General features: G+C 51.2%; 1 non-coding gene across 1 annotated transcript; it reads left to right on the top strand.

Annotated features, from left to right (window-relative positions):
* The first annotated feature begins 19412 nt into the window (after positions 1–19412).
* Positions 19413–19485, top strand: TRNAR-ACG (transfer RNA arginine (anticodon ACG)). Its single transcript has one exon. It is a non-coding gene; the product is annotated as a tRNA-Arg (tRNA).
* Positions 19486–25757: the final 6272 nt, after the last annotated feature.

Genomic DNA, 25757 nt, shown 5'->3' with positions numbered 1-25757 from the left:
AGGGGCGAACGAGATTGTCTCGCCCATGATTTCCACCGCCCACTTTGCGATCCTGCCCGAGGCCTCTCGGCACTGGATGATCTCCCCCAGGGGGAAGGATGACACCACAGTTACCGGATGAGACTCAAAGTAATGTCGCAACTTTCGCCTCGTCAGGATCACTGCATACAGCAGCTTCTGAACTTGTGGGTAGCGGATCTTGGTCTCGGACAGTACCTCGCTGACGAAGTAGACTGGCCTCTGAACGGGCAATGCATGCCCCTCTTCTTGCCTCTCGACCACAATCGCGGCGCTAACCACTTGAGTGGTCGCGGCGATGTAGACCAAAAGGGCTTCTCCATCAGCTGGGGGCACCAAGATAGGCGCCTTTGTAAGAAGCGCCTTCAGGTTCCCGAGAGCTTCCTTGGCCTCAGGGGTCCAAGCGAAACACTCGGCCTTCCTTAAGAGGCGGTACAGAGGCAGACCTCTTTCGCCGAGGCGTGAGATGAAGCGGCTCAGGGCCGCGAGACATCCCATGACCCTCTGTACGCCTTTTAAGTCCTTGATGGGCCCCATGCTGGTGATAGCTGCGATCTTCTCCGGGTTGGCTTCGATGCCTCGCTCGGAGACGATGAACCCAAGAGCATGCCCCGGGGCACCCCAAAGACACACTTCTCGGGATTGAGCTTGACTCCCTTCTCCTTGAGACATCGGAATGTCACTTCAAGGTCGGAGAGGAGGTCGGAAGCCTTCCTTGTCTTGACTACGATGTCATCGACGTAGGCCTCGACTGTGCGACCGATGTGTTTGCCGAACACATGGTTCATGCACCGCTGGTACGTCGCGCCCGCATTCCTCAAACCGAACGGCATGGTGACATAGCAGTACATGCCGAAGGGCGTGATGAAAGAAGTCGCGAGTTGGTCGGACTCTTTCATCCGGATTTGGTGATACCCTGAGTAGGCATCGAGGAAGGACAGGGTTTCGCACCCAGCAGTGGAATCCACGATTTGATCGATGCGAGGCAGAGGGTAGGGAACCTTCGGACATGCTTTGTTGAGACCAGTGTAGTCTACACACATCCGCCATTTCCCCCCTTTCTTTCTCACAAGCACAGGGTTGGCAAGCCATTCGGGATGGAATACCTCTTTGATAAACCCTGCTGCCATTAGCTTGTTGATCTCCTCGCCTATCACTCTGCGCTTCTCCTCGTCGAATCGGCGCAGAGGCTGCCTGACGGGTCGGGCTCCGGCCCGAATATCCAGCGAGTGCTCGGCGACATCCCTCGGTATGCCGGGCATGTCCGATGGACTCCACACAAAGACATCGGCGTTTGCGCGGAGAAAGTCGACGAGCACTGCTTCCTATTTGGGGTCGAGCCCGGAACCGATCCGGATCTGCTTGGAGGTGTCGTCACTGGGGTCGAGAGGGACGGCTTTAACCGTCTCCGCTGGCTCGAAGTTGCCGGCATGACGCTTCACGTCTGGCACCTCTTTGGAGAGGTTCTCCAGGTCGGCGATGAGGGCCTCGGACTCGGCGAGGGCCTCGGCGTACTCCACGCACTCCACGTGGCATTCGAACGCGTGTTTGTACGTGGGGCCGACGGTGATGACCCCGTTGGGGCTCGGCATCTTGAGCTTCAGGTAGGTGTAGTTGGGGACGACCATGAACTTCGCGTAGCATGGCCTCCCCAGTACCACGTGGTAGGTTCCTCGGAACCCGACCACCTCGAACGTCAAAGTCTCCCTTCGGAAGTTGGAGGGCGTTCCGAAGCAGACGGGAAGGTCGAGTCGCCCGAGGGGCTGGACGCGCTTCCCAGGAACGATCCCGTGGAAGGGCGCAGTGCCTGCTCGGACGGAGGACAGATCGACGCGCAGGAGCCTGAGGGTCTCGGCGTAGATGATGTTGAGGCAGCTGCCCCCGTCCATCAGGACCTTGGTGAGCCTGACGTCGCCGACAATGGGGTCGACGACGAGCGGGTATTTCCCCGGGCTCGGCACGTGGTTGGGGTGGTCAGCTTGGTCGAAGGTGATGGGCTTGTCGGACCAGTCTAGGTAGACTGGCGCCGCCACCTTCACCGAGCAGACCTCCCGGCGCTCTTGCTTGCGATGCCGAGTCGAGGCATTCGCCGCATGCCCACCGTAGATAATGAAGCAGTCGCGGACCTCGGGGAACTCTCCTGCTTGGTGATCTTCTTTTTTGTCGTCGTCGCGGGCCCTGCCACCCTCTGCGGGTGGCCCGACCCTGTGGAAGTGGCGCCGAAGCATGACGCACTCCTCGAGGGTGTGCTTGACGGGCCCCTGATGATAGGGGCACAGCTCCTTGAGCATCTTGTCGAAGAGGTTAGCACCTCCGGGGGGCTTCTGAGGGTTCTTGTACTCGGCGGCAGCGACAAGGTCCGCGTCGGCGGCGTCGCGTTTCGCTTGCGACTTCTTCTTGCCTTTCTTCTTGGCGCCGCGCGGAGTAGACGCGTCGGGAGCCTCTTCCGATGGGCGGCCCTGGGGCTGCTTGTCCTTTCGGAAGATGGCCTCGACTGCCTCCTGGCCAGAGGCGAACTTGGTGGCGATGTCCATCAGCTCGCTCGCCCTGGTGGGGGTCTTGCGACCCAACTTACTCACCAGGTCACGGCAGGTGGTGCCGGCAAGGAACGCGCCGATGACATCCGAGTCGGTGATGTTGGGCAGCTCGGTGCGCTGCTTCGAGAATCACCGGATGTAGTCCCGAAGAGATTCTCCCGGCTGTTGCCGGCAGCTTCGGAGGTCCCAGGAATTCCCGGGGCGCACGTACGTGCCCTGGAAATTGCCGGCGAAGGCTTGGACCAAGTCATCCCAGTTGGAGATCTGCCCTGGAGGCAGGTGCTCCAACCAGGCGCGAGCAGTGTCGGAGAGGAACAGGGGGAGGTTGCGGATGATGAGGTTGTCGTCGTCCGTTCCACCCAGTTGGCAGGCCAGGCGGTAGTCTGCGAGCCACAGTTCCGGTCTCGTTTCCGCCGAGTACTTTGTGATAGTAGTCGGGGGTCGGAACCGGGTCGCGAACGGCGCCCGTCGGATGGCCCGACTGAAGGCCTGCGGACCGGGTGGTTCGGGCGAGGGACTCCGATCCTCCCCGCTGTCGTAGCGTCCTCCACGCCTGGGGTGGTAGCCTCGGCGCACCCTTTCGTCGAGGTGGGCCCGACGGTCACGACGATGGTGCTCGTTGCCGAGGTGGCCCGGGGCCGCAGGCGCAGTGTTGCGCGTGCGCCCGGTGTAGACCGAGGCTTCCCGCATGAATCGGGAAGTCGCGGCATGAGGTTCCGAGGGGTATCCCTGCCTTCGGGAGGCAGTGCTCTCGGCCCGTCGGGCCGCAGCGCCTTCCAGGAGATTCTTGAGCTCTCCCTGGATTCGCCGACCCTCGGTGGTTGATGGCTCCGGCATCGCGCGGAGGAGCATCGCTGCGGCTGCCAGGTTCTGACCGACCCCGCTGGACGCGGGTGGTGGCCTGACCCTGACGTCGTTGGCGATGCGGTGCTAGAGACCTTGGGGCAGGTGACGTATTTCTCCGGCCGGGGGTTGGCACGCCCATACCTGCCCGACGTCCCGGCGGATCGACTCAAGCGCTCCTGCTCCCTCGTCGAGCCTGGCCTGCGCCCCGCGGACTTGCTCGAGCTGTGGGTCGTGACCCCCCGCCGGAACGGGGACCACAGCTAGCTCCCGCGGGATGTCAGCGCGAGGCACCGGCCTAGGGAGATCACCGTCCTCCGGCATGCTGAGATGGTTGCCTTCGGAGGGATCCCCTAGCTCGACGTGGAAACATTCGCGGCTTGGGCCGCAGTCCTCGTCGTCAAGGCTGCGGCTACCGTCGGAACAGTCGGAGAAGCAGTAGTCACATGCGGTCATAAAGTCCCGCATGGCACTGGGGTTGCCAAATCCAGAGAAATCCCAACAGATGCTGGGATCGTCATCTTCCTCGGACCCAGAGGGCCCGTAGGTCGAGACGTCCGTCAATCGGTCCCAAGGCGACCGCATACGAAACCCCAGAGGGGTTGCACTCGCCTCAACGAGAGCGCCCGCCAAAGCGAGGTCGCTAGGCGGGTTGAGGCCGAGTCGAAATGCCGTAAGATGGGAATCAGTCAGTACCTTTTGGTCGACGAGGAGCGACATGGTCACGTCGGGGACTGATTGCACCGTCGTCTCAAGTTCGAGGGCGACGTCCCGCAAGCTCTCCGCGAGCGCGATGGCGTCGTCCACTTGCTCGGGAGTGGTGTGTCGTGGGGGGATGGCGCTCGCCTTCGTCTCAAACGCGAGGTCGACGCCCGACGCGCCCCCCGTTGGGGCGCTGGGGACGTCGATTCGTTCGACTGCCGACGAAGTGCGACCTCCCGCTTGGCCTTGGTTGCCCCGCCTCCTCCTCCGTTGGCGGGGGAGAGGACGGGGCGAGCTCGAATGTTGTTCTTCCATCACGCGGGGAAGATGTCATCGATTCCGCCGCCGGCGGGCGGGTTGTCGGCCTCCATTGTCGTGGTCGCGCGGCGGTGGAAGGAGTATCATGTCGTAGCTGCCGTCGAAGGACCTGAACTAAAGACTCCCGAAACGGAGCATCGTCCCGGGCCGGAGAGGTTGCTGGAGACTGCCCATCTGGAGCTTGACGGGAAGCTGTTCGTCAGCACGCAGCAGGCCCCTACCTGGTGCGCCAACTGTCGGCGTTTCGAGACCGGGGGGTCCCTAAGCCGACGAGTGAGTGTGTCGCGTGCCCCAGCCCAAATGGGTCGAGCGCGTGGGCGAGCGCGAAGGGGGGAGAGCGAGGTGGCCGGAGACGGGCGTGAGAGAGGTGGAAATCCCGCGGCCTTCGTGTTCGTCCCGCGCCCAGGTCGGGTGCGCTTGCAGTAGGGGGGTTACAAGCGTCCACGCGGGTGAGGGAAGCGAGCGGCCCCAAGAGAGCGCCTGTCCCGTCCTCGTCCCCGCGCGGCCAACCTTTTCTAAGAAGGCCCTGGTCCTTCCTTTTATAGGCGTAAGGAGAGGATCCATGTGTACAATGGGGGTGTAGCAGAGTGCTACGTGTCTAGCGGGGGGAGAGCTAGCGCCCTAAGTACATGCCGATGTGGCAGCCGGAGAGATCTTGGCACCCTGCTGGTGTGATGTCGTGGCTGTCGGAGGAGCGACGGAGCCTGGCGGAGGGACAGCTGTCGGAGCGGTCGAGTCCTTGCTGACGTCCCCCTGCTTCCGTAAGGGAGTTGAGAGCCGCCGTCGTCACAGGGCTTGCGGGGCGCCATCATTGCCCATCTGGCGGAGCTAGCCAGATGGGACACCGGTCTTGTTCTCTGCGACCCGAGTCGGCTCGGGGTAGGGTGATGATGGCGCTTCCTGTTGACGTGGCTGGCCTGCGCCCTAGGTCGGGCGACGTGGAGGTTCCTCCGAAGCCGAGGTCGAGTCTGTCTTCCATGGCCGAGGCCGAGCCCGAGCCCCTGGGTCGGGCGAGGCGGAGGTCGTTCGGCAGAGGCCAGGGCGGAGTCCGAGCCCTGGGGTCGGGCGAAGCGGAGTTCGTCGTCTTCTAGGGCCGAGCCCGAGTTCGAGCCCTGGGTCGGGCGGAGCGGAGTTCGCCGTCTTCCGGGGCCTAGCCCGAGTCCGAGCCCTGGGTCGGGCGGAGCGGAGTTCGCCGTCTTCCGGGGCCTAGCCCGAGTCCGAGCCCTGGGTCGGGCGGAGCGGAGTTCGCCGTCTTCCGGGGCTTAGCCCGAGTCCGAGCCCTGGGTCGGGCGGAGCGGAGTTCGCCGTCTTCCGGGGCTTAGCCCGAGTCCGAGCCCTGGGTCGGGCGGAGCAGAGTTCGCCGTCTTCCGGGGCTTAGCCCGAGTCCGAGCCCTGGGTCGGGCGGAGCGGAGTTCGCCGTCTTCTGGGGCTTAGCCCGAGTCCAAGCCCTGGGTCGGGTGGAGCGGAGTTTCCTATGGCGCCTTTGGCAAGGCCTGACTGCCTGTCAGTCTCACTCTGTCAAGTGGCACTGCAGTCGGAGTGGCGCAGGCGGCGCCGTCCTTCTGTCAGACCGGTCAGTGGAGCGGCGAAGTGACGGTGGTCACTTCGGCTCTGCCGGGGGGCGCGCGTTAGGATAAAGGTGTCAGGCCACCTTTGCGTTAAATGCTCCTGCGACTCGGTCGGTCAGCGCGGCAATTTAGTCAGGGTTGCTTCTTAGCGAAGGCAAGGCCTCGGGCGAGCCGGAGATGTGTCCGCCGTTAAAGGGGGGCCTCGGGCGAGACGGAAGTCCCTCGGGGTCGGCTGCCCTTGCCCGAGGCTAGGCTCGGGCGAGGCGTGATCGAGTCGCTCGTATGGACTGATCCCTGACTTAATCGCACCCATCAGGCCTCTGTAGCTTTATGCTGATGGGGGTTACCAGCTGAGAATTAGGCGTCTTGAGGGTACCCCTAATTATGGTCCCCGACAGGCGTAAAACTCAATCCCGAGGAGTGTGTCTTCGGAGTCCCCCAGGTATGCTCCTGGGGTTCATCATCTCCGAAAGAGGCATCGAGGCCAACCCAGAGAAAATCGCAGCCATCACCAACATGGGACCCATCAAAGATCTGAAAGGAGTACAAAGGGTCATGGGATGCCTTGCGGCTCTGAGCCGCTTCATCTCGCGCCTTGGCGAGAAAGGATTGCCCTTGTACCGCCTCTTAAGGAAGGTCGAGCGCTTCACTTGGACCCCCGAGGCCGAGGAAGCCCTCAGAAACTTAAAGGCACTCCTTACTAACGCACCCATCTTGGTGCCCCCCGCTGCGGGAGAAGCCCTCTTGATCTACATAGCCGCAACCACTCAGGTGGTCAGCGCCGCGATCGTGGTCGAGAGACGAGAAGAGGGGCATGCACTGCTCGTCCAGAGGCCGGTCTACTTCATCAGTGAGGTACTATCCGAGACCAAGATCCGCTACCCACAAATCCAGAAGCTACTGTACGCAGTAATTCTGACGCAGCGAAAGTTGCGACACTACTTCGAGTCTCATCCAGTGACTATGGTGTCATCCTTCCCCCTAGGAGAGATCATCCAGTGCCGAGAGGCCTTGGGTAGGATAGCAAAATGGGCAGTGGAACTCATGTGCGAAACAATTTCATTTGCCCCTCGGAAGGCCATAAAGTCCCAAATCTTAGCGGACTTCCTGGCGGAATGGGTCGACATCCAATTGCCGACAGCTCCAATCCAGCCCGAACTTTGGACCATGTACTTCGATGGGTCACTGATGAAAATAGGAGCAGCTGCTGGCTTCCTCTTCATCTCACCCCTCGGGAAACATGTGCGCTACGTGTTGCGCCTCCATTTTCCGGCGTCAAACAACGTGGCCGAGTATGAGGCTCTGGTTAATGGGTTGCGCATCGCCATCGAGCTAGGGGTTCGGCGCCTCGATGCTCGGGGAGACTTGCAGCTCGTCATTGACCAAGTCATGAAGAACTCCCACTACCGCGATCAAAAAATGGAGGCCTATTGCGACGAAGTTCGGTGCTTGGAGGATAAGTTCCACGGGCTGGAACTCAACCATGTTGCTCGGCGGTACAACGAGATTGCAGATGAGCTGGCTAAAATAGCCTCGAGGCGAACGACGGTTCCCCCGGACGTCTTCTCCAGGGACATATATCAACCATCCGTGAAACTCGACGACACGCCCGAACCTGACGAGACCTCGGCCCAGCCCGAGGTACCCTCGGCCGCCGAGGGTGAGGCCTTGCGCGTCGAGGGAGAGCAGAATGGGATTGCGCCAATCCAAAACTGGCAGACCCCGTACCTGCAATATCTCCTTCGAGGAGAGCTGCCCCTCGACAAGGCCGAAGCTCGGCGTCTGGCTCGGCGCGCCAAGTCGTTCGTTTTACTGGGTGATGAAAAAGATTTGTACCACCGCAGCCCCTCAGGCATTCTCCAACGGTACATATCTGTTGCCCAAGGATAAGAGCTGTTACAAGAAATACACTCGGGGGCTTGCAGTCACCACGTAGCACCTCGGACCCTCATCGGAAACACTTTCCGACAAGGTTTCTACTGGCCGACCGCAGTGGCCGACGCCACTAGGATTGTACGCTCCTGCAGAGGGTGTCAATTCTATGCAAGACAGACGCACCTGCCCGCTCAGACCCTGCAAACAATACCCGTCACTTGTCCGTTTGCCGTATGGGGTCTGGACCTCGTCGGTCCCTTGCAGAAGGCACCCGGGGGCTTCAAGCACCTACTGGTCGCCATCGACAAATTCTCCAAGTGGATCGAGGTCCGACCCTTAACCAGCATCAGGTCCGAGCAGGCGGTGGCGTTCTTTACAAATATTATCCATCGCTTTGGGGTCCCGAACTCCATCATCACCGACAATGGCACACAGTTCACTGGGAAGAAGTTCCTGGACTTCTGCGAAGACCACCGCATCCGTGTGGACTGGGCCGTCGTAGCTCACCCAAAGACAAATGAGCAGGTGGAGCGTGCCAACGGTATGATTTTGCAGGGACTCAAGCCGAGGATCTACAACGACCTCAACAAGTTTGGCAAGCGATGGATAAAGGAACTACCCTCAGTGGTTTGGAGTCTGAGGACGATGCCGAGCCGAGCCACGGGTTTCTCGCCGTTCTTTCTAGTCTATGGGGCCGAGGCCATCCTACCCACGGACTTAGAATACGGTTCCCCGAGGACAAAGGCTTACGATGACCAAAGCAACCAGACCAACCGAGAAGGCTCGTTGGACCAGTTGGAAGAGGCTCGGGACGTGGCCTTACTACACTCGGCGTGGTATCAGCAGTCCCTGCGACGCTACCACGCCCGAAGGGTTCGGCCCCGAGGCTTCCAAGTGGGAGACTTGGTACTTCGGCTGCGACAAGACGCCCGAGGGCGCCACAAGCTTACTCGTCCCTGGGAAGGGCCCTTCATCATCGCCAAGATTTTGAAGCCTGGAACATACAAGCTGGCCAACGATCAAAGCGAGGTCTACAACAACGCTTGGAACATCCAACAACTACATCGCTTTTACCCTTAAAATGTTTCAAGTCGTTTATGTACCTCGCTTTCTTTGCATAAATAAAGTCTAACCATCAAGGAAGGATCAGCCTTGCCTCGGCAAAGCCCGACCCTCCCTCGGGGGCTAGAAGGGGGGAAGCCCCTCTGCGTCAAAATTTTCCTCGGAAAGGTCTTTTGCCAGAACGTCTTTCGCGCTTTTCGACTGCTTCGATAACAGAATCCTAAAGACGAGCGAGAGAGACCTTGAACGGCAAGGCCGATCGAGCCGAGGGACTCCTACGCCTCCGGGATACGGATACCTCACTCGTCACCTTCCGCGAAAAGTGACTCACGCTCAGATAAGCGATTCTGCTACCGAACAAGTCCTAACACTCGAAAACTTTTTCTGCCAGAACGACTTTCGTGCCGTTTTGACTGCGTCGATAACAGAATCCTAAAAACAACGAGGGACCACGTAAGCAGCAAGGCCGACCGAGCTGAGGGACTCCTATGCCTCCGGGATACGGATACCTCACTCGTCACCTTCCGCAAAAAGTGACTCACGCTCGGACGAGGGATTCTGCTACCGAACAAGTCCTAACACACGAAACGAGATGAAAAAAATGCAGCTTTATAACCCGACAATTAAAATGTTTAGGCCTCAGCGGCCGCAAAAAACATACACATACTTCAAGCAAACTGTTCTTGCAGGCTCAGACAGTGGCAGGGGGAGGAGCGGCACCCTCGGCGTCGTTTCCACCCTCGGCAGAATCTGGCCCGGCCCCAGGCGGCGACACAGCAGAAGGACCTCCACCTCGAAGGAGGAAGCCAGCGCCGCACTTGGACCCTCGACAGCCGCGTCAAGCCTCTGGACCTCGGCTAAGGCAGCCTCCTCATCGTCGGGTAAGCAGTACCCCTCGCTAACCCGCTCTAGATCCACGTCGTAGTGGGAAGCGAGCACGGCGAAGGCCCGCCTAACGCCGTGGTGCAGCGTCCCGCGGAGTCTGTCGCGCACATGGCCGCCCAAGGCCCGCAGATGACTCTGGGGGGAGCTACCCGAGGGGACGCCGTCAAGGCCAAAGGCCTGGCAGAAAGCCGAGATAGCCTCGGACATGGCCACACGCTCGGCCTCCTTCTGCTCAGCCGCCTCGGCAAGCGCCTTGCAGTTCTTGACGACCTCGTCAAGAGCCATCTCGAACCCTGCAGATGACAGGACAACTTTCTTCAGACGCAAGGTGAAGAATGGAGACAAAAACAAAGTCACAGAGTGGGCAAAACATACCCTCAGCTCGGGCACGCTGCTATGAGGCCATGCCTCGGGCAGCTCGGACAGACCTGACGACCATGGCCAGACCCTCCGCAAGGGTCCCGGCCCGAGCGGTCGCCTCAGGTCTAGAGAGGGGGAAGCCCCCTCTGCGCCAAAACTTTCCTCGGAAAAGTTTTTCGCCAAAACGACTTTCGTGCCTTTCGACTGCATCGATAGTGGAGTCCTAATGACGAGCAAGAGAGACCTTGAACGGCAAGGCCGATTGAGCTGAGGGACTCCTACGCCTCCGGGATACGGATACCTCACTCGTCACCTTCCGCGAAAGGTAGCTCACGCTCGGATAAGTGATTCTGCTACCGACAAACGAGTCCTAATGCTCGAAACAAGAGTAAAGAAGCACGACTTTATACCCAAATGTTCAGGCCTCAGCATCCACAAAGAACAAACACATGTACTTGGGGGTAACAATGGTACCTAGACTCAGACGTCGGCAGCGCCCTCGGCGGTTGTCCCGACCTACGGCAGATGTCTTAGTACTTAAAGCTATTACCTCTCGCTCCCAAGAGGGTACCATTACAAACGGGACTCTGGGTCCATTCCCGTAGGAATGAACAACCTCCACACCGGAAGGCCTGCAGGATAACAAACTCCAGGTGGCTCGCCGACGACCACTGTACCAGCAGCGCGACAACGACCTCTGTCTCGGGCGGCTAGACAGCAGCAGCGATGGCCTCAGGGCAAACGCTACCGCTGAAAGGCCCTCGTTCACGTCCCCTCACGGGGGACGAGAGCCAACCATTAAAGCCAAAGAGCCGGAGGCCCGGAGCGCAGGTAGCATTGATGGCCTCGTCGGCGGAAGCAACCACCGCTGCGGTGGGAAGCCTCACCAGCGGCGGCTGCCGCTTCAGCACTGGCGACAGCAGCCGCCTGCGCACGACATGACCGTCGTCCGGATGGAGGACGGACAACTGCACCCTGGCCAGGCAGCAGCAGTTCACCTTCCCCCGCATGGCTGGAGGACGCCTCCTCCGTAGAGCTGGAGGATGCCCTTCTCCCCCGAATGCTGGAGGAAGAAGCGGGTCGCCGGCCCACGTGGAGGCAGGCCCCAACTCGGTGCGCCCCCCTCCCTAGCTCGGATGATGAACATCCTTGAAGCTGAGGGCGGGGCAGAGGCCACAACCCGGCTTGCTTCTCCCCACCACAAGGCTGGTGATCATCCCTACAGATGACCATTGGTGAGGGATTGCAGCCGGGCTGCATGATGAAAATCCTTGAAGCCGAGCAGTGACTGAAGAGCGCCAACCCCCACGGGGTCGCGCTCCTCAAACAGCAGCAAAAAAGGCAACGCAGGTGCACCCCATCTGGGGGCTCGGAAGGTGGAAGGGCGCGATGAATGCGAGGAGTGTGAAGGCATGGCTTCTGCCCGGGGGATCGACCCCTTTTTAAAGGCAGATCTCTTCACCCCACCCCCAAGCGTCTCGGGCAAAGTCTCCACTGACGTGTTCCAGGGTTCTCACCCTCCGACGCGGGGGCTGGGTCCCACACGTCATGCGAGCTGACCCGAAATGGAAGAAGCCAAATCGCCGCACACGAAGCATGTAACCGACCCGCGGTTATAAGCGTTCCACCATCCTCGCCGAAACCAGCGGTCGAAAAGGTGGACCGCCACGCGGGAAGCATGCAACCGCACCGCGGTTGTGCACCCTTTTCGGCCCCATCGCATCCGGCGGACCAGCATGGAGGCCCGGGCCCACATGTCATGTAACCGGCGCAACGGTTACTGCGTGCAAGGAGACCGCACCGCCACTCGCGCCAATGCCGCGTCTTCTCGACCGTGGAACCAGTACCGCGACTCGAGGCAGCCCTGTGCGTGACCCAACAGTGCCAATTGAGTGCAACGATCACGGGTCAGTCAGACGCGGGGAAAGGCGCGACGGTCGATATGACCAGAGGCGGACCGGCAGTAATTGCAGCAGCAGACGGGCGGAAGCAACGGTCCAATCACCGACAGGCTCACATCCTCTCCTGAAACGGCAGGGGAGCCCCCTCCCACAGAGTAAAAACGACGCGCCCGTGTTCCGTTCCTCGAACGGCTCGCGCACGCGCAACAGACGCCCCACGAGTCGCCCGTCCCGTCGCATTAACTCCTTGGCAGGGCAAGCAACACCTCCGACAGAAGAAGCGGGCACTGTTTCGTCTCCGTCATAATGACCGCGTCAAAAAAGGTGTGCCACCTTATTTAAATTCATGTCCTTTTTCTTTCCCTCTCTCTCTCTCTCTTGCCACAGGGACCGGGAAACGGGGATATTTCGAAAAAGGATCCTTCCCAGCGAAGGAAACGGGCCCCGAGCCCTCCTACTGATCAGGGGTTCGAAGGTTGCGCCCTCCGGGGTTCGACAACCGCCCCAGAGCACTCGGGCTCCGTGCCCTTTACTGATCAGGGGTTCGAAGGCTGGCCCCTCGGAAGGGTTCGACAGCCGCCCCAGAGCACGCAGAGTCAGGGATGACCCTGGGTACATCCGTTACATGGCCGAGGCTCGAGCTACGCTCCCGAGGTACCCTAGGACATTTCCGAGACCAGTGGGAACGATTTTGTAACGGAATCCCACCGGAGGGAGGCATCGATCCCTCGGACCCTATCGAATGGGTCCGGGTCCGGCAAATCACCTACAGGTACTTTTGGAGCACGACTCTGGGCCACTAGCCGACCCTTATCGAACGGGGCTCGGGCGTCCACTCGGATCACCCGCTAGCAACTCACTGGAAACACCATGTTCGGTGCCCCCCGAGGGTAACATGGCGTTTTCCCCCCTTCCTCCTTGCGGAAAGGCAACGAAGGGGCGTACAATAAAAGTAGAGACGGTCCTTGATCGTCCTCTCGCTCCGTGCAGAGGCTCGGGGGCTACTTTCGCACCAGGCTACGGCCGAACCGTTGACCACGTCAACAAACCAGCATGAAAACTCGAAGCCTGACCGTGCACCCGGGCTACGGCTAGGCCGCATGAGGGAACGACAAGGCCATCCGAGGCATGCAAAAAAATTAAGACCTAAGAGGAGTCAAACCACTCCTCCGAGGCCTCGGGGGCTACACCCGGCGGGTGCGCTCGCGCGCACCCACCGGAACAAAACATAACCGAGAAAGGGCCGGTCCCCTTGCAAAAAACCGGCAGAACCTCCAAGCGAGTGCCCGCACTCCCTTTGAGGCTCGGGGGCTACTGTCGGGTACCGTAATTAGGGGTACCCCCGATGCTCCTTAATCTGGCTGGAAAGCATCTTCACAACAAACCATACGCGGCTGATAAAGCGCGGTTCAAGTCAAGGCCACGCCTACCAAGGGACGCGACCTCATCCGAGCCCAGCCTCAGGCGGGAACAGTAGTCCCGGACGGATTCACGCCTCGCCCGAGGGTCCCCTCAGGCGATGAGCGCACCCTTGGCTCGCCTGAAGCCTAGCTTGGACAGACTTTGTCGTGCAGCGACCTAGGCCAAATCGCCTTACCAGCCGACCGTATCGCGTGCGCATTTAATGCGGGGATCGCCTGACACCTTATCCTGACACGCGTGCCTCAGTCGGCAAGGTCGAAGTGACCGCAGTCACTTCGCCCCTTTACTGACCGATCTGACAGGAAAACAACGTCGTTCACCCCGCTCCGGCTACCGTGCCAACCACCAGGACAAAACTGAGTCACGATCTCCCACGAGTTCGGCCTCGGGCGCAACAAGGAGCTCCGCCTCGCCCGACCTCAGGCCTCGGCCTCAGCCTCGGCCTCGGAAGAAGATCTCTGCCTCGCCCGAGCCCAGGCCTCGGCCTCGGGAGGAGTCACAACCCCGCCCGAGCCCAGCCTCGGCCTCAGGAGAAGTCTCCGCCTCGTCCGACCTGGGCCTCGGACCGACTACGCTACAGGGGATACATCATTACCCTACTCCTAGCTAGCTGCCTCAGGCTATGAAGGAACAAGACCGGTGTCCCATCTAAGGTTACTCCGGTAACAGGTAATGATGGTGCCCCGCATGCGCCCATGACGTTGGATTGCTCTCAACCTCCTACGGAAGCAAGACAACGTCAGCAGGATCCATGTCACGCCGACAGCTGTGCTTCTACAGGGCTCAAGGCACTTCTCCGACGGCCACGTTAGCTCACAACTACACCCCATTGTACAGCTGGGCATCTCCTTGTATCTATAAAAGGGGATGTCCAGGGCCTTCCTATGGCACGTCGCGGACACACGTTGCAACACCGACAACGTTGCACGTCGAGGACAGGCGGGGCAGACGAGACAGGCAGCACAAAGACTCTCTCTCTCTCTCTCTCTCTCTCTCTCTCTCGTTCTCGCCCTCGCTCCCTCGCGCGACGATTATAACCCCTACTACAAGCACCCCGGTGCGAGATAACATAAGCCTCATTTCCCTCTTGTGTTCCATCTTGTATCAACCCATCTGGGTAGGGACACGCAGCAACAAATTTACTGGTCGGTTGACGGTCCTCGCGGGTCCGAAACGCCGACAAAAATGGACCTATGAACTAAGATAATTTCTAAGAGCATCTTCAAGAAGAGCCCTAAATAAGGTTGTATTTTGAAATATATGGCTCGGGATCATAAAACACCCTTCAATAGTGACCATATTTCATAAAATAATTATCAAACGATTATAGGATCTGCCTCTCGGGCCCTAAATATAGTAACCCATATATTGGAGCCTTATCGTTATTTCCTTCTAATCTACAATTATTTATTTCCTAATAACATGACTTATTTCCTAAATATCCTTATTTAAAGCCTAACAGATGGAGTAAATTTTTATTTTAAGACTCGAAACATTTTAATACCGTCCTATTTTAATTTTTAGGGCTATATTTTAGAGTTCCTTGTTAGAGATGCTATAAAGAACTAGAATTTTTATTCCATGTCGAATGCTTAAGGGGATAACATGATATGTTAACTTTTCACTATATATAAGCATTGATGAATTGATCAACCCTCCATATTCTTCGCTCCTTTGCTTTGTGATTGTGACCGATGGTACAATTCATTTTCTATGTAAGGATATTTTTAGGGTCTTTACTAGTAAAAGTTATCGCTTCCTTTTCAGGAGTTGTTCGGTTATAAATAAATTGAGGGCGATTAGAGAAAATTAAATCCACTACTATACAAATTTGTATAGGAGGAGATTTAATCCCCTCCAACTTCCTTCAATCCACTTTAAACCGAACAAACCCTCACGAAGCTTATCTTCATTCATGTGCCCACTGCAAAACGAGCCTTCACGAAACTTGAAAGACACAAGACAACAAAATTGACGCGGACTTGTTCGGCTACAGATGATGAAGAATCTGTAGGCAGACGTTTTAGTTGAAATAAATATTTTATTATTAAGGCGTTAAGGGGTAGGCTATCATTCCGTGTTCTGCCATTCCCATTTCCGCTATTCCCATTACCCCTTCCCCGCACTGTCTTTCTCATCCCCCCTCCCCGCAAATCCCATTCTCATTCCCACGTGCATCCCACGCCTAGCTAAAATTAAAGCAAATCTCATTCTCATTCCCACATGCATCCCACGCCTAGCTAAAATTAATTTAAAAAACACAAATGTGGCTCCAATGGGATTCGAACTTGCGACCTCTCAAGCAAATGTGCTCATAGCTACCACTACACCACATGTGTGTTTATGTCAATATTTGTTACAGTAAAAATATATACTACATCTCTCCCAAAGCCCACATGCTACCTTTGCACAATGTGTAGTAGTAGATAATTATCAACGAGATTCCTGAATTATATTTTTGGATGGAGGGAGTAGTATTTAAAAAAGAGCCTTGCATGCAATTTCTTTTGTTTGAATAATGTTTCAACTTAAATTTTTTTTATATGTGTGACATTTATTCTCCGTAATATTTTTCCATGGCTCTGACTTGTGAGTCATTTTCATAAACCAACGCCAAAGATGAATCCATGTTTCTTACTTGGAAACCCCGAACAAACACCACTGGTAGGAGGCGCTCGCGTTGGCGTCGCTCATCGACGACGAAAAGAAGCTTGGCGATTGCCAGTTCGACCTCTGGAAGGAGTACTACGTGACTGCATGCGTCGCTGTGTTCGAAGCTCCGGCGCAGCCGCCGCTTGGACACGGTCCAGAGCGGCTGCACCGCGCTGTCCATCTTCAAATAGGGGGACCTCATGGTCGCCGCCAACGCCGGCGACTCTTGGGTTGTTCTGGGCACTGCATCCGACAACGGCGCCGTCACACCATCCAGCTCATCATCCACCTGAAGCTCAACCTCCCACGTAAGTCACTACTGACCGGCCATGAATTCTTATGCGCTGGGACGACGGTCGTTGCTGACGTTGTGTGAGTGTCCTCGAACAAGATTTATGTAGAGGAGTAACATATCCGGTGGTGCAACGGCTAGGTGTACTACCTCGCTGATGAGCCCGGGGTGCACTTCGTTTGGCAGCCCAGCCAAGAGTCATCAGTACTCGCCATGTCGTGCGCGTTCGACGACTACTATATCAAGAACTATGACGTCTTGGCACCAGAGGTGATGCAGAGGAGGACCGACAACAATGACCACTCGCCATCGTCGGGGTAGCTTTTGTGCCGACCTGCCTTTAATTCTCTTCGTAAACACATACACTTGCTTTTTTGTTTAAGCAAGCGTGTATGGTGGTGCGTACCTAATGACTGACAATGTACGAGGGAACTTCTACCGGCAGGTGTGACACATGCTCTTCAATGATGAGGCCATGCAAATCGTGGCATATATCGAAGTCTGCATGATACTGATGGTTGCAATGGAGTAGTGAAACAGCTAAATTAAAATAATAAAATTTATGTATGGCTAGGATTACAAATGGATTATGAAATATTTTTTATAATAATATAAGACACATTTTGTATATAAGTTATTATGTTATTATATGTTTCCGTTGCAACGCACGGGTACTTATCTAGTAAATATTTTATGGCAACAGTATGCAAGTGATTTGAAGGAGAAAAGATTTGCACGTCGTGTATGTCAAGATCTTGATGGTTCAGAAGTTTCATACCAAGTTACTGATTTTTTTAGAAAGACTAACTATGTAAGTATAATAAAGATTTGACAACGGCAAAAATAAAAACGACTCCGTGGCCCAATGGATAAGGCGCTGGTCTACAAAAACAAAAAACAAAGATTCTGAGTTCGATCCTCACGGAGTCGTTTTTTTTATGTCTTCCGAAAATTATTTTAATTTTTTTAATCGTTGTTTGTTTTTTCTTTTATCTTCCAAATTCAGAATTTTCACTTTTATTTTTTCCTTCTCTACGTGTACCTATGGAGGAGAAAAAAACTTATGGAGGAGTTAAGAGTTTGAAATTTAATTATAAGTATTGAGACAATACTGATATTTATAATACAAAATAAATATCTACATAATGCTCACGGGTACCTACGCCCTCAGACGTGCCTACAGTGATGCCCCGTCGAGTTCGACGTAGCTGGTAGCTGCATACTCTTTATTGTGCTTAGCTTCAACCATAACTTCGATAGCGTCTTTTAATCGCAACATCATTCATCACAATAAATATGAAGGACATGAACCTAATCTGAGCCACTCGACGCCGTGCGACGACCCCATTGAGGCAAGTATGTTATCAAGATTGTATCGCCAGAGTTTGTCTTCCAAAGTGCGTCTTAGAGAGTATCGAAGGCTTATTTGTAAAGCTCTTGGCCTATAGGTTCCGAGGCACGACTAGAATGGGTCTCATCCTCGATATGTAGGCCTAGAGATGTAAGGATGCCATCAAATCTAAGTCCATTATAGATCTATCTTTTGTTAATAACGTTCTAAAATATGTTTTGCTTATAGAGGTAATTTCAACGTTTTTAAAAGTTTAGGAATAAAATTTCTAAATTTAGAGTCTGGTGGGGATGGAATTTAAACTACGTGTAGATCGTGGATGTGAAGTTATCTTTGGGGGATCGTGCAAAATGAGGAACACGGGATTGTAAACGATATTGTTTGACACCGTTTGTAAACGATATTGTTTGACACTGTTTGGTATCATGAAACCAGCGTCATTATATAAAAGTTGAATCTCATCAATCGAACATTCATCCTTATGTTGTCTTTATTTTTTTGGTATTGTAACTGCACCATAACTTTAGTTCAATATATCAATTAACTAGAAAATAGAGCTATGGACTAGGATAATTTCTAAGAGCATCTTCAAGAAGAGCCCTAAATAAGGTTGTATTTTGAAATATATGGCTTAGGATCATAAAACACCCTTCAATAGTGACCCTATTTCATAAAATAATTATCAAACGATTATAGGATTCGACCTCTCGGGTCCTAAATATAGTACCCCATATATTGGAGCCTTATCGTTATTTCCTCCTAATCTACAACTATTTATTTCCTAATAACATGATTTATTTCCTAAATATCCTTATTTAAAGGCTAACAGATGGAGTAATTTTTTATTTTAAGACTCGAAACATTTTAATTACGGTTTTATTTTATTTTTTAGGGCTATATTTTAGAGTTCCTTGTTGAAGATACTCTAAAGAACTAGAATTTTTATTCCATATCCAATCCTTAAGCAGATAACATTATATGTTATCTTTTCACTATATATAAGTATTCATGAATTGATCAACCCTTCATATTCTCCGCTCCTTTGCTTTGTGACCGATGGTACAATTCATTTTCTATGTAAGGATATTTTTAGGGTCTCTATCAATAAAAGTTATCACTTTCTTTTCAGGACTTGTTCGGATATGAATAAATTGAGGGTGATTACTATACAAATTTGTATAGAAAAGGATTTAATCCCCGTTCAATGTCCTTCAATCCACTTCAAACCGAACAAACCCTCATGAAGCTTATCTTCATTCATGTGCCCACTGCAAAATGAGACTTCAGGAAATATGAAAGACACAAGACAACAAAATTCATAGAAAGTTAGTTCGAGGCTCCAAATGGTGGTGCGAGATGCTCAGGATAATCACGCCTTTAATTGACGCGGAAATTTTTTTTATATAGTGGTCGGCAATAGATGATGAAGAATTTGTAGGCAGCCGTTTTAGTTGAAATAAATATTTTATGCAATAGTATGCAAGTGATTTGAAGGAGAAAAGACTTGCACGTCGTGTATGTCAGGATCTTGATGGTTCAGAAGTTTCAACCAAGTTACTGGTTCTTTGCAGAAGAGTAAACTTGTTTATATAATACATAACTGGAAACGTCAAGTATAACACAAGCGACTCCGTGGCCCAATGGATAAGGCGCTGGTCTACGGAACCAGAGATTCTGGGTTCGATCCCCAGCGGAGTCGGTTATTTTGTCTTCCAAAATTATTTTTAATTTTTTTGGTCGTTGTTTGTTTTTTTCTTTTATCTTCCAAATTCAGAATTTTCACTTTTATTTTTTCCCTTCTCTATGTGTTGGAGAAAAAACTTATGGAGGAGTTAAAAGTTTGCAATTTAATTAAAATTATTAAGACAATACTAATATTTATAATACAAAATAAATATCTATATAATGCTCACGGTACCTATGCCCTCATACGTGCCTACATTAGGGATGGCAGTGGTAAGGTATCCAGTGGACACACGAAGCCATACTCATATCCACTAGAAAAAAATTGACCCATATCCATATCCAATACCCATCATGGGTACAAAATTACACCATACCCATACCCACCATGGATAGCGGGTACCCATACCCATTAACATTACGATAGACATGATCATTTGAATTGCAAAAATAAGTACCAGCATAACAAATGTATCGAACCCAACATAATTTTATCACAGGTTCAGCAATATTTAACATTAAATGGCAATATCATGTCTTCAAATCACACAAAACATATCATTGATTCTACAAAACTGTTGACAAAACATAGCATTCATTTTATATGAGACATATAAATCCGGACCCACGTGTCATATATTAGTGGGTTCCCCATCGGGTAGCGGGTATGGGGCAACAGAGAACATACCCACGCCCACCATACCCGATGGGCATAACAAATGACCCAATAAAATACCCATGGGTATCAAAATCCGCCATACCCATACCCTAATAGAATTTTTACCCATCGGGTTTCGGGTTTCGGGTACCCATTGCCATCCCTAGCCTACATTGCTACCCTACGTCATCAAGTTCGACAGACGTGCCTAAAGTGATACCCTACGTCGTTGAGTTCGACATAGTTGGTAGCTGCGTGCTTTTTATAGTGCTTACTGATACGTATGTAGCTTTAACCATAACTACAATAGCGTCTTTTAATCCAAACGTCATTCATCACAATAAATATGAAGGACATGAACTTTATCTGAGCCACTCGACGCTGCGTGACGACACCATCGAGACACGTATGTTATCAAGATTGTACCGCTAGAGTTTGTCTTCCAAAGTGTCTTAGAGAGTGTCAAAGGCCTTTTTGTAAAGCTCTTGACCTACAGGTTCCGAGGCGCGACTAGAATGGGTCTCATCCTCGAGATGTAGGCCCCGGAGATGTAAGTATGACATCTAATCGAGTCCATTATTATAGATCTATCTTTTGTTAATGGCGTTCTAAAATATGTTTTTGCTTATATTGAATGATGTTTTCGTAGACGCTAACAGAGGTAATTTCAGCGAGGATGAAATTTAAACTATCGGTGCTCTCCCTCTATTTCCCCTACTACGGCACGCAGCCCTCGGTCATCGATAGCAATATAGCATCCTCCACCCCTACATAGGCCCCCGCGTCTCCCTCTTCCTCATCGACGTCGACGAGCCGCGTCGAGTCCATCATCCTGTGTTGCTTTCTCGGATCACTCGAGAGCCTCAACCTCCGCTCAATCTTCTCCTTAGGCCATCTCGTGTCCCTGGGGCTGGAAGGCTGCAACACCCCACCCCTCTCCACAGGATTCGCCGGCTTCCCCACGCTCCTTTTCTTCCTTTATGGATCATCTGGATTCTGTTACAAATAGCATTCAAATTACATTAGCTTTTCAGCTGAAGTTCTAAACCTTAAGTTGCTTGCTCAACCCTTTTACTTAATGGGAGCACCAAGCAACCCACATGCAAAAGAACTAGGTTAAGGATTTAAAAGAACAGCTCGATACTATCTAAAGTATTACTACTAGATTCATCATGGAATTCCCATCCAACACAAAGATAAAAGGATGCTAGCTACTTTTCCCCCCTTTTACACAGTTATATTTGAGCACTCCTTTTTCCTTCCCATGTCGATGTAGTTCATTTTCATGAGGTAGCTGCAGATATCTATGGAGTATATAAAGCCAGTCCTCAGAATTAATTCTAGTCAAAGCCTGTTCCATTGATGTTCAGTGCTTTCTCTGTTTCATATTGGGATATGTTATTGAGTTTTCGTATTAAAGTTTTTTTTGGATCTTACAGGATTTGAAGAATAATGGGAGGAACAGACAAGGAACAAAAGAATAATAGCAGGAACAACTTCCAATTTATTAACTAAAAAGCATTCAATTAAGGAACCCAATGGCAGTCTGACTTTTGCCTGGACAGCAATATGCATATGTTTCCACAAACCATTGAGGTTTAGAGTTTCTTCTCTATAAGGCCTTCTTAAGAGTTCATGGTAGAAGATTATATCGGCATACACATAAATGAAATGATCTCTGTATATTTTGTTTGGTTTTCTTTTATGTCTACTTTGATGTAATTTCACAAACTGTTTCCTTGTGCAGGTTTGGAGCCATAGCATAAATGAGGTGGCATCTTCTATGTATTGGTGAGTGCAAGATTGGTTCACTTGAATGAGACAGGACACGTTTTCTTTGCTGAAGTGTTTTTGTTTTTCTCCATCATCACAATGATACACGAAGCGTGAAAGGGCCTCTAGCATAGTGGTTAAGAACTTCCGAGTAGTACTAAAAAATCCCCTCATTGTACCTATCCGCTCTCAGGTTCGGGGATTTTTTCGGCCGAGACCATTGTTTCGATTTCTCCCTGGCCGAGTTTTTACAATGATACACGAAGCATATAGAAAATGGCTTATCCAAGTAACCGACATGATTTATTTGTCTTGTTCCGAAGAAGCCGATGTGTTATTGGTTGTTCACTAGTTCAGTAGGATGAGTCGTTTGGTTAATGAAGCATACCTCCAAACTTGCCTGAGTAGGTGAAATTCGGCTACCCTTTCGTTAAATGAAGCATACCTCCAAACTTCTCCGGACCTCCAGAACTTGTTGCTTGCCATTTGCGAAGCCAAGCTCATGCATAAATAAGCAATCCATGGTGTGTTTGTTTCTAGCTAAATCTCTTCTCTGTTTTGTGAAATCTGCTCCCCTCTATTTCATACTCCTGTTTGTTTTGTGGCCCGGCTCCAGTTAACAAGTTGAATCTATTTACAACATCAGTTTCCCTGATTTTGCCCTTATCTATTTCCATCATTAGTTTCCCTAATTTTGCCTGGTCTTGACGTTGTTGCATCAATATTGTTGGTGTTGCTTGGACTCTGAAACAGGATGTGATGTTAGGGTCTAAACTTATCGCATCACATCATGTCAGCATCCTATCATATAGCTAATTGCATAGTTTAAATCATCAGGAAACTATAGTTTAAAAGCAGCATAGGTCCCGTCTTGAGTTAATAGTTAACTAGCTAACAAATTATTAGTTGGATTAAACCGACTAATGAAATAATTGTTAGCCGTGAGGTGCTAATAATTAGTTGGGTATTAGCTAAGAAGTGTTTGGAACCTCTACAGCTAGTTTTAGTAGCTAACCATTAGCTCTAGTGGTTCCAAACATGACCATAGTTTAATGCAACTAGCGACCTAGGTTCTTCTCGGTCTCGGTCGTGTCGGCTGTGGTGTGGAATAGAATACCAGAATGTGGACAGGCTTAGAGTTATATGTGATGTTGCCTATTGGGCTTAATAGCTTGGGTTGCATTGTTCGTGGGCCAGGTTAAATTCGGGTAAAATCTAGAAATATTTTGACCAAATACGGGTTTTTGACAATCTGGACGGGATGCTGCCTCTCCCGTTTCCATCCCGCTCCCGTAGACTCTCAACCTGTAACCCGTCTTGAACCTTGATTTTTCTAGAAAGCTGAAAACAAACTTGACAAATATAGAAAATGGGGTGGGTAGAGACGGGGTTTTACCCATCCATTTTCATCGCTAATCACCGTAAATGGGACTGGGTCCGAAATAATTCGCAACGGAAACGAAGTAGGATAAACGAGTATACAAAAACAAACAAGAACGAGAATATTAAGTGGAAACTCATAATTTAATACGAACACACATGATATTGATGTCTAATTGGTGAATATCTGGCAGTACAAAAACATGAAACAAATAGATACAAAGAGGCAACACTCCATTATTGTTTGCTTGCTAGTGGTGTATATAACTAAGGTCGGTGTTGTTTGAGCCTTTAGGTCACTTGCCCTAGAGGAAAGCTAATGGCTAGAATGAACTCTTATGCTATAATTTGTCATCTAAAGATATAAGACTTTGGTTAATATACTAATGCATATTGGGTTGATTCTATATTTCTCAAATATGAGATAAATACGTGTTCAACCTAGCTATAAACGAGATCCCACTAATTAAAGCGGGAGGGATAGACCCTCTTCCGTTTCCATTATGTTTCTAGATTTTTTTCGCAAATATGAAAACAAATTCAAATATGGAAAATAGTACAAGTCGGGATGAGATTTTACCCGTTCGTTTTCAGCTCCGATTCCATGCTCATGCTCGTTGACATATGTCCGTCGGCAGAATGATCGTTGGTTGCGGGTGTTTGTACCTCTTCACGCACAAAAAAATATTGTGTGTGTCATTGTTGATTTCATTAAGTTATGCAAATATCACAGAAGATTGGGTACAAAGTTGCTTGTTTCATGGAGATTTTAAAGTAATTCTACCAAGTTGACCTCATGAAAACCTCCATCTTATCGAATTATTGTGTTTTTCCGGTATCACGACATCTACAACACAATGCATTGCTAGCATTGTTGGAGCCATTGTCAGAAGCCATCACTTTATCAACTAGTTGTCCCAGTGAAGCCATGCAAGTGTAGCACATAAAGCCACCACACCTCTACTTGATGCGCCAAATGTTATTGGGATATGAAACCACAATATCAAGGATACCAAAGAGAATATGAGAGAGGGACGTAGAACGAGATCGCTACAATAGAGTGCTGACATGATAGTACATATATGCATGATGTAGAGAGGTTTGGTTGCCTAGGCGTAATACTCTACGTCAACTATGTGACTTATATATAAATTCAAGCGTGAGCAGAGAGCTTACCTACTTAGATGATGTCTGAGCTGATAAGTGAAACCGAGAATCTAGATACTTTGAACTCAGGTACTAGGATCTGAACATAGATGGCATCCCCATCTCTATATTGATCTACACATCACGTTTATAACACAAGAGAGGAGAAAGATACATTCCTGCCTAGGCAGCTCGTTTAGCAAAGGTCTAACCACTCCTATCTTGTCGTAGTTATTGAGTCGTACGCGACGCGCACCTTCGGTATTCCATATTGGCGAGTGTAATGTGCCATAGTGGTAGGTATGAGAGCCCACAACATCAAGTATAATGTAGTTGGTAGTTGTTGTAGCTGCACTTATTGTATAGTGCTTGCAGGGTACGACAACGACCTTAAGCATGGCTATATTAACACCCCATGTAATCGGGAACGACTTAGATGATAGCCACGTACCATCGAGTTCGACGTAGTTGGTAGCTATTATAGTTGCAGGCTCTATATAGTGTTAATAGATATGTCTGCAACTTCAGTCATGACTACAATGACGCCTTTTAACCGCAACGTCATTCATCACAATAAATATGAAAGTCGTGAGCTTTATCTCAGCCACTCGACGTCGTGCAATGACCTAATCGAGGCACATATGATGCTAGGATCGTATTATCAGATGTCATCTGATAAAGTGTCTTAGAGTGTTGAAGGCTTCTTCGTAAAGCTCTCGGACTATAGGGTTTCGACGCTCGGCTGGCACGAGGCTCGTTCTCGAGGTGCAACACCCAAGATGTAAGAATGCCATCAACGTGAGTCTCTATCTTTTGTTGATGGGAGTTCTACAATGTGTTTTGTTCTTATTGGATGATGTTAAAGCTTTTCCGGACACTGATAGAGGCATTTTTAACAATTTTAAATGTTTTGAAATAAAATATCTAATTCTACAGTTCATGAGGAGGGTATGTTTGGTTCTATACCTAAGGTGCCAAAAAAATCTACATATTATATGCCACACTTGTCTAAGGTTCGACACTTAAATTATGCGCCACAAATTGCGTCTAACGGAATCTTGTCACACTTTTATAAGTTATTGACAAGTGAGACCTACACATCAGGATAAAAATCTTGTCACAACCGTTGCTACAAACCAAACATATGTCTAACTTGATCAAACTTGTCTAACCTCAAGTATGGTAAACTTTGACAAATGAGACGTCCATAGGTCACAGATGTGAGAATAAGGTTATGTCTAAAACCTCTAGAACTAATAATTAGCTACTAAAAATTAGTTGTTAGGTTCCAAACACCCTTTAATAATACCACAACTAATTGTTAGCTACCT

This window comes from Zea mays, chromosome 6 (assembly GCF_902167145.1).
Source record: "Zea mays cultivar B73 chromosome 6, Zm-B73-REFERENCE-NAM-5.0, whole genome shotgun sequence".
In the NCBI taxonomy this organism is placed as follows: Eukaryota; Viridiplantae; Streptophyta; class Magnoliopsida; order Poales; family Poaceae; genus Zea; species Zea mays.
This window is presented reverse-complemented; position numbering and strand designations above follow the sequence as displayed.